Source organism: Natator depressus, chromosome 9 (assembly GCF_965152275.1).
Source record: "Natator depressus isolate rNatDep1 chromosome 9, rNatDep2.hap1, whole genome shotgun sequence".
NCBI lineage: Eukaryota > Metazoa > Chordata > Testudines > Cheloniidae > Natator > Natator depressus.
In genome coordinates, this window is record NC_134242.1 from 74,297,015 (window position 1) to 74,307,794 (window position 10,780).

The following is a 10,780-nucleotide window of genomic DNA, read 5'->3' on the forward strand; positions in this document are numbered from 1 at the left end:
AGGGGAAATAGTTTTACTTTGTGTAATGACACATCCACTCCCAGTCTTTATTCAAGCCTAAGTTAATTGTATCCAGTTTGCAAATTAATTCCAATTCAGCAGTCTCTCGCTGGAGTCTGTTTTTGAAGTTTTTTTTGTTGAAGAATTTGCCACTTTTAGGTCTGTAATCAAGTGACCAGAGAGACTGAAGTGTTCTCTGACTGGTTTTTGAATGTTATAATTCTTGACGTCTGATTTGTGTCCATTTATTCTTTTATGTAGAGACTGAACTGAAGCCAGCACTTCTAGTCTCATCTTCAATCCTAGCTGTGAGCATCTCCTGCCTTTGAAGTGTTTGTGGCATGGGCTGAGGGCCCCTACAGAGCAAAACCAGTGGCTTTAAGTATACCTGTGTTCTTGAATCTTACTTACAAAAAAAGCCACTGGCTTCCGTGCTCTGAGAATGGCTACAGCCTGAGTCACAGATACTTCACAAGCGGGGGACCAGAGACTTAGACTGAATCTGAAATTGAAAATGTCCATTGGCTGTGTGCCTTGTGCAGCAGCGGTGATGGATTGGGGTGAGCTGAGGTAAGGCCTATAGACTGGGAAAACTGTTTTAATGGAGAGTGAATTAAATCCCCTCACTGTAACTCTGAGGAGAGGGTGAGAATTTTGCTCCTCTGTTGCCACGTATTTCACCAGCATAATGTCTGGTAACTCTGGCTTTGGGCTGGTGAAGGGAATTGCACCCTGACAAACTCCTGGACAGTGGCGGAGATGGACAATATCTGCATTGTTCTTAGCCCTTCTGAGATAGCTAGCTGAGGGGCTATACCATATATCTTCTTTGACACAGCCAGAGCTAGGCTTCCTGTCCATTTATTTATCTCATCAGACTACCCAACTGCCAAATGATCCTGCTGAGAAATTAGTAGGAAAAGAAAAAAGAATGGAAATAGTTATATAATGCCTCCCTGGGAAAAGGAAGTTCCCATCACATGAATTATTAAGAGGCAGCTGCAATCTACATATTACATAACTGCTCTAGGATCTGTGCTTCAAAACTCTATAATCCCACTGCACCTAAAAGTACCAAAAGCTAATGAATAGATTTTTGTTACAGGGATTTTTAAACTCCACTGGCCTGTGGCGTTGCCTCTCTATTTTTTCATGCTTTCTTCTCTCTCAAACTCAGGTATTTTTTTATCTCAGAATCATCTGAGCTAAGGCTTTCCCCTCTCGTTCAAATTAAACCGCTGGAAAAGCTCCTTACAAATTCTTAGTGTGTCACTTATTGACCGTAAAACCCAGGCTCTGGTTTTCACATAAGAGTTAGACAATAATATTTTAAGACCATTATCTACATGAGTGACCGATAGAGGTGGTGGTGATCCTAACTCCCAACAGGACAGGATATTCAAATATGTTATTTGAGTTCTCCAATGTGTTTGTCCACCCAGATCACTTGTACTGCGGATGATACTGAATTGAATACTGTGAAAATCATGGCTGGGTTGCCAGCATATGTGGTGTGACTATTAGAGATGCAGGGGAAGTTAAGCTACTGTAGCTTGCAGTACTCTTCCAATATAAAATAGCGAGATGGTTTGAGGAGGGTGGTCAGTATCTTCCAGCACAATGCGGAGGGCGAGATGAATGCTGGCTGGCTCAAATCACCTTCACAAGTAAAGGGCAATGCTGCTTGCCCTTCCTTCCCCGGGGAGACCCAGAAGGCATTCAGTGGGGAGAGCAGTGTTAATCTGCTTAGGGTCCGTAAGATTCCCAAAAGTGAAGTGCTCAGCCTGGATGCACTGAATCACTGCTGCTCCTTAGTGTCCTGGCCATGTCCCATCCCAATCAGGATTGGAGCAGTAGCCACTGGAGTTAGTGGATAGTGACCCACAACAAGTGACAGGGTTATTTGTAACCCTGGCCAATGCCAGGTGACTTTGGCCAGCAAAAAGCCAATGTCTCTTTCTAGTAATCCTGTTACACAGGTGCCATATTGTGTCCTTGTTACAAGCACTGCCTATTTTTTAAGGACTCTGAGTACCTACAGCCTGCATAGACCCCAAGAGAGGGGACAATGGGAAGTTATGGCTGATTTGTGCCACCTCAAAATCCCCCCAGTATATTTTCCACCACTGGGGACCCTACCATAAGCTGGGATAAACCACCAAAGTTGGGGGGAGGGATAGCTCAGTGGTTTGAGCATTAACCTGCTAAACCCAGGGTTGTGAGTTCAATCCTTGAGGGGGCCATTTAGGGATCTGGGGTAAAAATTGTGGATTGGCTCTGCTTTGAGCAGGGGGTTAGAGTAGATGACCTTCTGGGTCCCTTCCAACCCTGATATTCTATATAAAAAAAAAAATCAAGCCCAATGACTGCCTGGGGTGAGAAGTAGCTTTTAAACTGGGCAAGGACAGCATGAAGACTACAGGATTAAGTCTCCTGGTGTTAATTTTATAGATTAATTTATTGCTCATGGAAGTGAGAGATTAGAATTCTTCATTTACTTTTGTCTCTAGGTTTCCTTAACACTTTCCCTTGTCATCATCATTTTTTTCTGTAAAAGCGTTAAGCAAATCATAGAATATCAAGGTTGGAAGGGACCTCAGGAGGTCATCTAGTTCAACCTCCTGCTCAAAGCAGAACCAATCCACAATTTTTGCCCCAGATCCCTAAATGGCCCCCTCAAGGATTGAACTCACAACCCTGGGTTTAGCAGGCCAATGTTCAAACCACTGAGCTATCTCTCCATGTTGGTGTGAAAGTAGGAAAGCCACGTTAGGGAAATTGCTACGAATCTAAAGCATTTACATCAATGCTCTTCAGAAGGTATCTTCTGTCAGGCCAAATGACACAAGAAAAAAGCTCTGAAACTGAACAAGACTTAAGCCTCCTCCTAGAGAAAACTTTTAAAAAGCAAACATAAAGTCTACTGTGAGCTGTATCTGTTTTAATAGCTAATATATTTATACTTATGTATTTATTTCAGGACATGCTGCAAGAATTGTGCAATATATTTGATTCATTATCGATAGGATTTTAGAAATAATTATTTGATTCACTAGGTATTAACCTTGATTCTGAAAATGATGTATTTGATTTGATAGCTTGTCTAGATCAATAAGAAATTATCTGATATATTTTAGTCAGTGTATGTATCCACCTTTATAAGTAATGGGTCTAATTCAATGGTTGATTTGTCTGATTTGTTAAGTTTTCCTACCTTTTTCTGGTGAGAATAAATTCAATTGATGTCTTTATTTCAGTATGAACTGAATCTTACTCACTGTGCATTGAAGTCATTTTAGTGAGTAACAGATGAGATTTCACCAGTAATAAATGTTTCAGAACTTAGAGCAGTCATTTCATTGTGTAACATTTCTACAGCATTTCTGATCAGTTCGATGAATGGCTTCTCACACAGAATAATTTTTACAAAGAAGAAACTGTATGGAAGATTTTAAAAAAAAAAATCAGAAGTGGAAAAAACAATTGCACTCTGAGCCTTTAAAACAAATATTTCTGAGGACAGGTAGTACATTTTTTCTGGGGAATATCTCCGTCCTATGGAAGGTTCATTCTGTCAACGTTTGTTGCATTTTTAATGAAAGCCAGGCAGAGAAATATTGGAAGACGAAAAGAGAAAATGTCATTAACCCTCTGTTTCTCACACAATTGGCTTTTATTTTACTTTGCTTTCACGGTTCCCCCCCTCCCCATCTTTTATGCAGCCATCATTAATCTAATCAAGATCAGATAAGATTTTTTTTTTCTTCTTGCCAGTCCCTAAAACTCAGACAGCTTCAATCTACTCTCCCATAATCAAGTGTTTAGTGCCTACCATTTGGGTTCATTGGGACGCATTCTTTACTGCTCTGATAATAACTGCTACTACATCATCAGTGCATCTGCGCTAAAAGCATTTTTTCATATTGTTTTTCCTTTAAAACAACCAACGTTTGTATTCACCTAATTCAAACCACTGTTTTCTTTTGGTTTCAATCTATTGTTCGTGTTACAATAACGTCAATAATTCAAGTCCCATAAAATAAGAGCACTGTGTATATTCATTACAACTCCCAAACTAAACACCTGGCGGTATCTTGAATATATCTCAAAGGGAAGTAATTCTTTGGACAGGAGCAGAGAATATTTTTGGGGAAAGAGATGGGGAGAAGAAGAGAAGATCCACAGATCATCAATGACTGATTTAAGAATGTGCATAGACAGGCAGCGAGAATTCAGGAATGAGCTCCATACTATTGATAGAAGGGCTACGTGGCTCAGGAGAAAAAGTGAGGAATGAACTAAGGAACAAATAATTTCCCTAAACAGTATTTTTCATCAATTCAGTTTTTTTTTAATAGAAGGAAAAAATCTGCTTCTCAAATGTCAAGCACTTGAAAGACTAAAAATAGATCACTGGAATAAATAAATTAACCCAGAAGACAGTATTGATGCTCTGCAGGCACCAGGGATTAAATACATTCACTAAGTTCAAAGTAGTATTCTAGATAAGAGTTCTTTGTGCCGCAGCATGTACTGTTATTGATTATGGGATCGAGGTGCTGTGCACTCTTGTAAAATGTACTCTAGACAATGTGTCTTAATCTGGGAATAATATACTGCCTGGTGCGGGATGCATGGTGCTAGTTTATATTTGCTTTTTTATTTTAATTTTGTTTGTGCCTTAATTTTCTGAACTGTGTCTGTCCCCTTGTCCACCTACTACATGGCTGCTTCCCATTGCCTCATCAGCACTTCATGAGGTAGCGTTTCCTCTCTGTGACTGACAAGATGTACTTCAAAAGATGTTGATTCAGCAGGGCAAGGGGTAGGCGGCCAAATGGGAACAAGTGGGATGCGAGCCGTGTAAACCTTAGCTAGTTGTCTTAGCCTCAATAGACAGACAATGCCTGACAGATAATACCTCCATTTTCCTTTGAGTTTGATAATAGGAGGGAGGAAGGACTAGCATCTTTCTATCAAAACCATGCATATGCATTCCTGCTGATGTAATAATTAAAGAGATACTGGTTTCTTACTAAATTCTATTCTGTGTGGGTTCTTATATTGCCCTTATCACTGTAGTATCTGAACACCAGTATATTAAGCCCCGCGACTACGCCTCTGTCACATGTGGTTTGTTCTTTCTCCCATTCTGTCCCCAGCGGTACAATTGTGTCAGAGCGCTTAAAGCCAAAAGGGACCTCTAGATCAATATGTTTGACCTCCTTTATATCACAGGCCACTGATGCCACCCAGCACCCGCACATTAACCCAACAACCAAAAGGAGACAGAAGTATTCCAGCCCACAGGAGATTAGACTATGCCGTGCCACAAGCAGAGATTAGAAGGGGCCGAGGTGCACCCGTGCCCTAGGCGCCTGCCATGGCAGGGAAATGATTGAATGAGGCACACCCAGATAATCCTGGCAACTGGTCTGCACCCACATGCTGCAGAGGAAGGGGAAAAATCCCCAGGGGGTACACAGTATAGGGCTGTGTTTTGGTAGGAGTTCTCTCTTTTTAAATGTGAATGTAGCTCTGTGCTTGTATTAGAGAAAGCTACAATGAAGAAGTGTGCCCTGCATGTGGAGCAGAAAGTGGTCAGGTTTGTGACAGCTTTTCGTTCCTGTGGGAGTTGGCTCCACAGTCTTGGGCCGGGTCTCTGGTGCCTGCACAGACAAGCTTTGCCCTTGTGGTAAGAAGTTCCAACATGCCTGGCGTGGAGTTGTTGACTATGGACCTCATTCCCCAGCTTTGGGTGATCTTTTAGATACCCTGGTCCCAGACTTTGGAGTGCCGTGAAGACAAGAAGATCTTGCATTTGACACAGCGTTCTATGGGAAACCAATGGTGAACAGGTCTGATGCACTTCTGGTAGCCTGTGCTGCTGAGAAGATGCACTGCAGTGTTCTGTGTTAGTTGGAGTTTCCTAAGGGTTGATGGCTTCATGCCCAGATGGATTGCATTGCAGTAGTCCATCCAAGAGGTGATGAAGGCATAAATACCAGGCCAAGTCATTGTCCTCCAGACTGGGGTGAATTCTCCTAGCCAACCAGAGATGGTAGCAAGAGTTACTTGCCCGTGTTGCTCTGTGAGATTTTAGCATCAATGAGGCAAGCCAGGAGCACTCCTAAATAGACTGGATCATGCTTCCTTAATTTCCATTATTATTAGAGGGCTAAGACAACTTCTGATATGCGATTACTAAGATGTGCAATACCAACAAATATGCATCTACATCTTGAACATCCATCCACAACCTCTTGCTGTCGCCTTTTAATTGCAAACTAGACACACAAGGCACACCTGATTTGGTACTCATGCTCACTACAAGGTCTGCTGTCACAAGTCACGACATCAGTTGCTGCAGCCCGCGTGTCCGGCAGTGCATAATTTGTACAAGTCTTGAAGCCTCCTAACTCCACAGTTTATTGAACACTTTTCTTCCTTGCTTGGATAGATTTTATGCAGACTACAACTGACGGAGCCACATTGCTGATGACACTGTCATGTATGGTCACAGTTATGGGGGTAGCGACACCTCTGTCTCCTTTCTGGTCTCACGGAGTGCACATCCCCTCAGATTGTAAGCCTCTGGCGCTTATCTGTCTTGGGACAGAATCTCTCCAGTCTTCCAGCCTTAGGCCAGGACCTGAGCATGCTGCTTATTGCCCTGCAGGTCTGAGTGGGGTTTAGGCACCTGTGTTTCCTCCCTTCAGGAACTTGTGACCAGTGAGCTTGAGCAAGATCCTCTTTAAAACAAATGACTTTTATTTAACAGTTTTATTTAGCAGATTTTAAAACAGCAATCAGCCTGCCTGCATATTTAGTCTCATCTAATCCTACGTTTCACCACCAGCTAAGCGAGACAGGCTTTCCATGTGAGTTACAGGAATTGACCTGAACCGACTCAAATTGTCTTTAACAACAAAATCCTTCTACGTATCTTTGGGTCTCTCAGGCTGGTTTTCCCAATTCGAACTGCCTTGAAGAATGGGCTAAAGCTAGTAAAAAGCTGGCTCTGGGATTATCTCTCAGTGATTCTTAAGTGTCAGCTGTTATACAACTCTTAGAAAGGGCCTCCCCTTGATTTTGACCTTGGATCTGCTATCCAGGAAGACCCCATGACTAGAGGGAAGTGCACCCCCCCCAAACATGGTATAGAAACAGTATTAGTAATTATTAAACAGAACCCCCACATTTGTCACATGTATCAATAGATATTTCCACTTCATTTTACGCCTGCTGAAAGCATGCTCAACACCAGCCTGCAACAGTGAAGCATGTAGCTAGATCGCTGTCTTGACTGGTTTCATGTAACTGAGATATGGCTCTATGTGCCAAGCAGCAACAAGTGTGGTGGATCACAGCAAATCTTAATAGGGACGGAGACACCATTAATGTCAACGTTGTGTGGTGGGAAAAATCCAGAGTTTTTAAAAAGTCTGGCATTGTGGATTTTACTTGCACATGCAGAGACTTGCCATGATGGCCTCTAAGGCTTACATCATCTGGGGTGGGGGGGAGAAGGGGCGAGGGTCTTTTCTGTTAATGTATTCCTGGGTTTGACTGGAGAGCCCAGAATGGGCACATGAGTTTCCTCTGTAGCCCCTGCACAGTTAGAGAAGCCCAGTTATTCAGCAATCTCTGAGACTTTTGCTACCTACTTCACATGCCACTGTAACATAGCAGATATTGCCATGCAAATGTAACTCACACATCTTCGGGGTGTGGTGTTCTGTCCCATCTAGTGGCACCGAGACCACTTAGAGAGAGAGAAAGAGGTTAACTAGTCTGCTCTACTGCCTTTGATAGCAGCCAGCTGGCTTTTAGCTCATGTATCAGAAGCTCATGCACTAAGCTTCAGAGGTCCCAGGTTCAATCCCCATGACCGGGGTCTGTTGGCGATACACAGACACTCATCACAGAAGTATGCATCATGGGCTTCCCAACCCAAACTAGTGGCTCTCCAATGGGTAACTATCTAAGGTTAGTGCCAGTTTGCACAGGAACCAATCACTCTCCCACATTCAACAGTATTTTCATCCTTCTGGCTTGGTGCTGCAGTGTTGGGCTCAGCTCTCTAGAGAAGTCTCCTTCCTCATTCTGAAGCTCTAGCCACTGCTGCTCACTCCAAGTCAGAACAACCTGGTCCCATTAGGCTGTAGTCCTGATTTAATGTGATGCTTTATTCTGTGAGCTTCATGCAGAAGCTATACACAGAGCCAGTTACTACAGAGGTTGTGAGGAGGGGGGTTGAGCCTTGCAACACATATTATATTAGCTGCTGGTCTCCTTATCTAGCTCCCTGCAGGCGCTGCTGGCACACACTCAATCAGCTGTCCTGAGCTACCTGAGGAAGTTGGAGACTATTTTTTAGAGACACCAACAGACATTTATTGGCACAATTTTACCATTCATCCATGCCTTCATTTTAAAAAAACTGATATGGAGGAAATGGCAGAGATGAGCAGTTATGGGCCTTTGATTCCTGGATGGCCTCCAAAATTTCCCACAAGCTAGTGATTCAAGAAATTGGGGCTCTGAGATAGGTACCCAGACCACAGTGCAAATGTAATGGTGCACTACAGTGTTGTACGTGAGTACGAGAGGGACCTGCACCTGAAACAGAATGGCTAGTGTAGATGCAATGCACCTTTGGCATTTGCAATGGGGCAGTCCTGCCACTTCAGATATCAATGGTTCAGTTCTCTATTGTGGACGCAGGCCAATGTAGGAAGGAGCTCTGTCTAGCGGTGTGCACGGCAATAACCCTGTCTTGGCTATCACAGAGCAGGGCCAGAAATATATTTGAAGTATATCGCATGCATTCAGCTCTAATACACAGAATGCATGACAGATGCTACAATTCAAGATAGAAGTCCAGTGGTGGCCTGTTCAGGAGTGTTCTAGTGACTTTTGGGCACCTCACTGGCTGTTTCAGTACACTAATATTAGTCCTTTCCTTATACTGACTGACCTTTCATTTCGCCCAAAACAAGCCTCTTATTTGGGACCTCTCAGATGTAACCTTGCCTCCTGACTATGATCATAGGGCCTGTATTTGAACACCTAGGACTCATTAATATTTCCTGCAGACTGTTGAGTGACTAGCAAATGAAGCAGGAAGTGTCCCAGATGTTAGAAAGAAAAAATGGAATTATTCATTGCTTACTAATGTCAAAATACTAATGTGAGACAAGCATCCTTGAAGACAACCTTGACTAAAATTCATTAGAGTGATATGAAATCACCAGTTTAATTATGCATTTTTGAAAATGTATTTATTAGGCCTGATTCTGATCCAATTATACCAGTTTTATACAGTTGTGAGTCCATTGATTTAACTGGAAGTGCACTGGTGCATGTCAGATCAGAATCTAACCCATAATCTTGTCACTATACCACTTAAGCTTTTCGTCAACCGCCTTCAAATCCAACAGATAAAAGAGATTGAGGCACCCATAATTTCCAAACTATGTCACTGAACCCAGGAGGTTATCTCTGAAAATTCCTCTTCAGAAGAAATGATTCCTCAGAAGGACAATTTTGTCCAGAAAAGTTATCCTGAGTTTAGGCAACAGAAGAGCTGAGAAATAAACTTATCTTTTCTGTAGCCCAAAAGAATGACACATTTGCTCAACATATAAGCCAGCCATAAATGATGCATTTTAACATAGGATTTAATACATCATTTTGTTGTGTTACTGTAATGTATGTAGCTTCTATTGCCACGGCTTCATGATTCACGATGCCTGGAATACAAAAAGTTTTAAAACCCAAGTTATTGTGACATGAGTCGAAGTCATGTGTTTTCTAAAAGAATGATTGAGTTTTAAACTATTGCTTGTTCTAGACCTGATCCAGAATGAGTAGGTCTCCAAGGGACAGTTACTCCCCAAGGCATGAATGCGTGATTAAACTAAATGTATTCCATAAATGCCTTGATGACATTAAACTAAATTTTTTAAAGAACAGATGGAGAAAGTTAATAAATATTTCATTCTATATTATAAAATTCACTTCTCTATTCACAACTTCAGGGATCCTTCGTTTCGTAGATATCAATAAGTCTGATGGATTTCTTGCTGCATTCTCATACTTCTGCCCTGGTGTCTCTTATGGGCTCATCATTTCTGCATGCTTGGATTGTTTTATGGGATCAGCGAAAGGCAAGTGACTGTAAATCTTGACCTCTTCTGCTCCCAGATTACATACTTTTATTCTTTGTGGCCATAAGTGTTCAGCTTCACACTGAATAGATAATTAAATGACAAAAATTACCCAAAGAGAGACAATTTATAGTGAGAAATTATCACCTGAAGAACCGATGGGGCACAAACATAACTAACGGATATAATTAAAAAACCCTTTAAAATTGACAAATAAAACATTTAAATATCTGTGTATTTCTAAATGTCATGAAATATCTATTTGCTGGAGTACTATAAGAGATATTGTTTATATCCATCCTTATTCAAACAAAGCTCCCATTAATGGAGATCAATGAGAGTTTTACTTAAGTGAAAACTACAGACCAAGTCTGTTATTCATATGAAAGAAGTATTCTTTACATTGGAATTACAAATTATCATTCTATACATACCATGGATTCTGTAAATGAGTAATTAGAACTTGCTACAGTGACTTTCATAATATTTTAGGAAGAGTAATAATAAATAATTTATACCTCCAACAATTTTCACTGCATTCTACAATAGATTTACATCACATTATTAACTACAAATAGTCAATAGCATGGCATATAGCTTAAAGATAT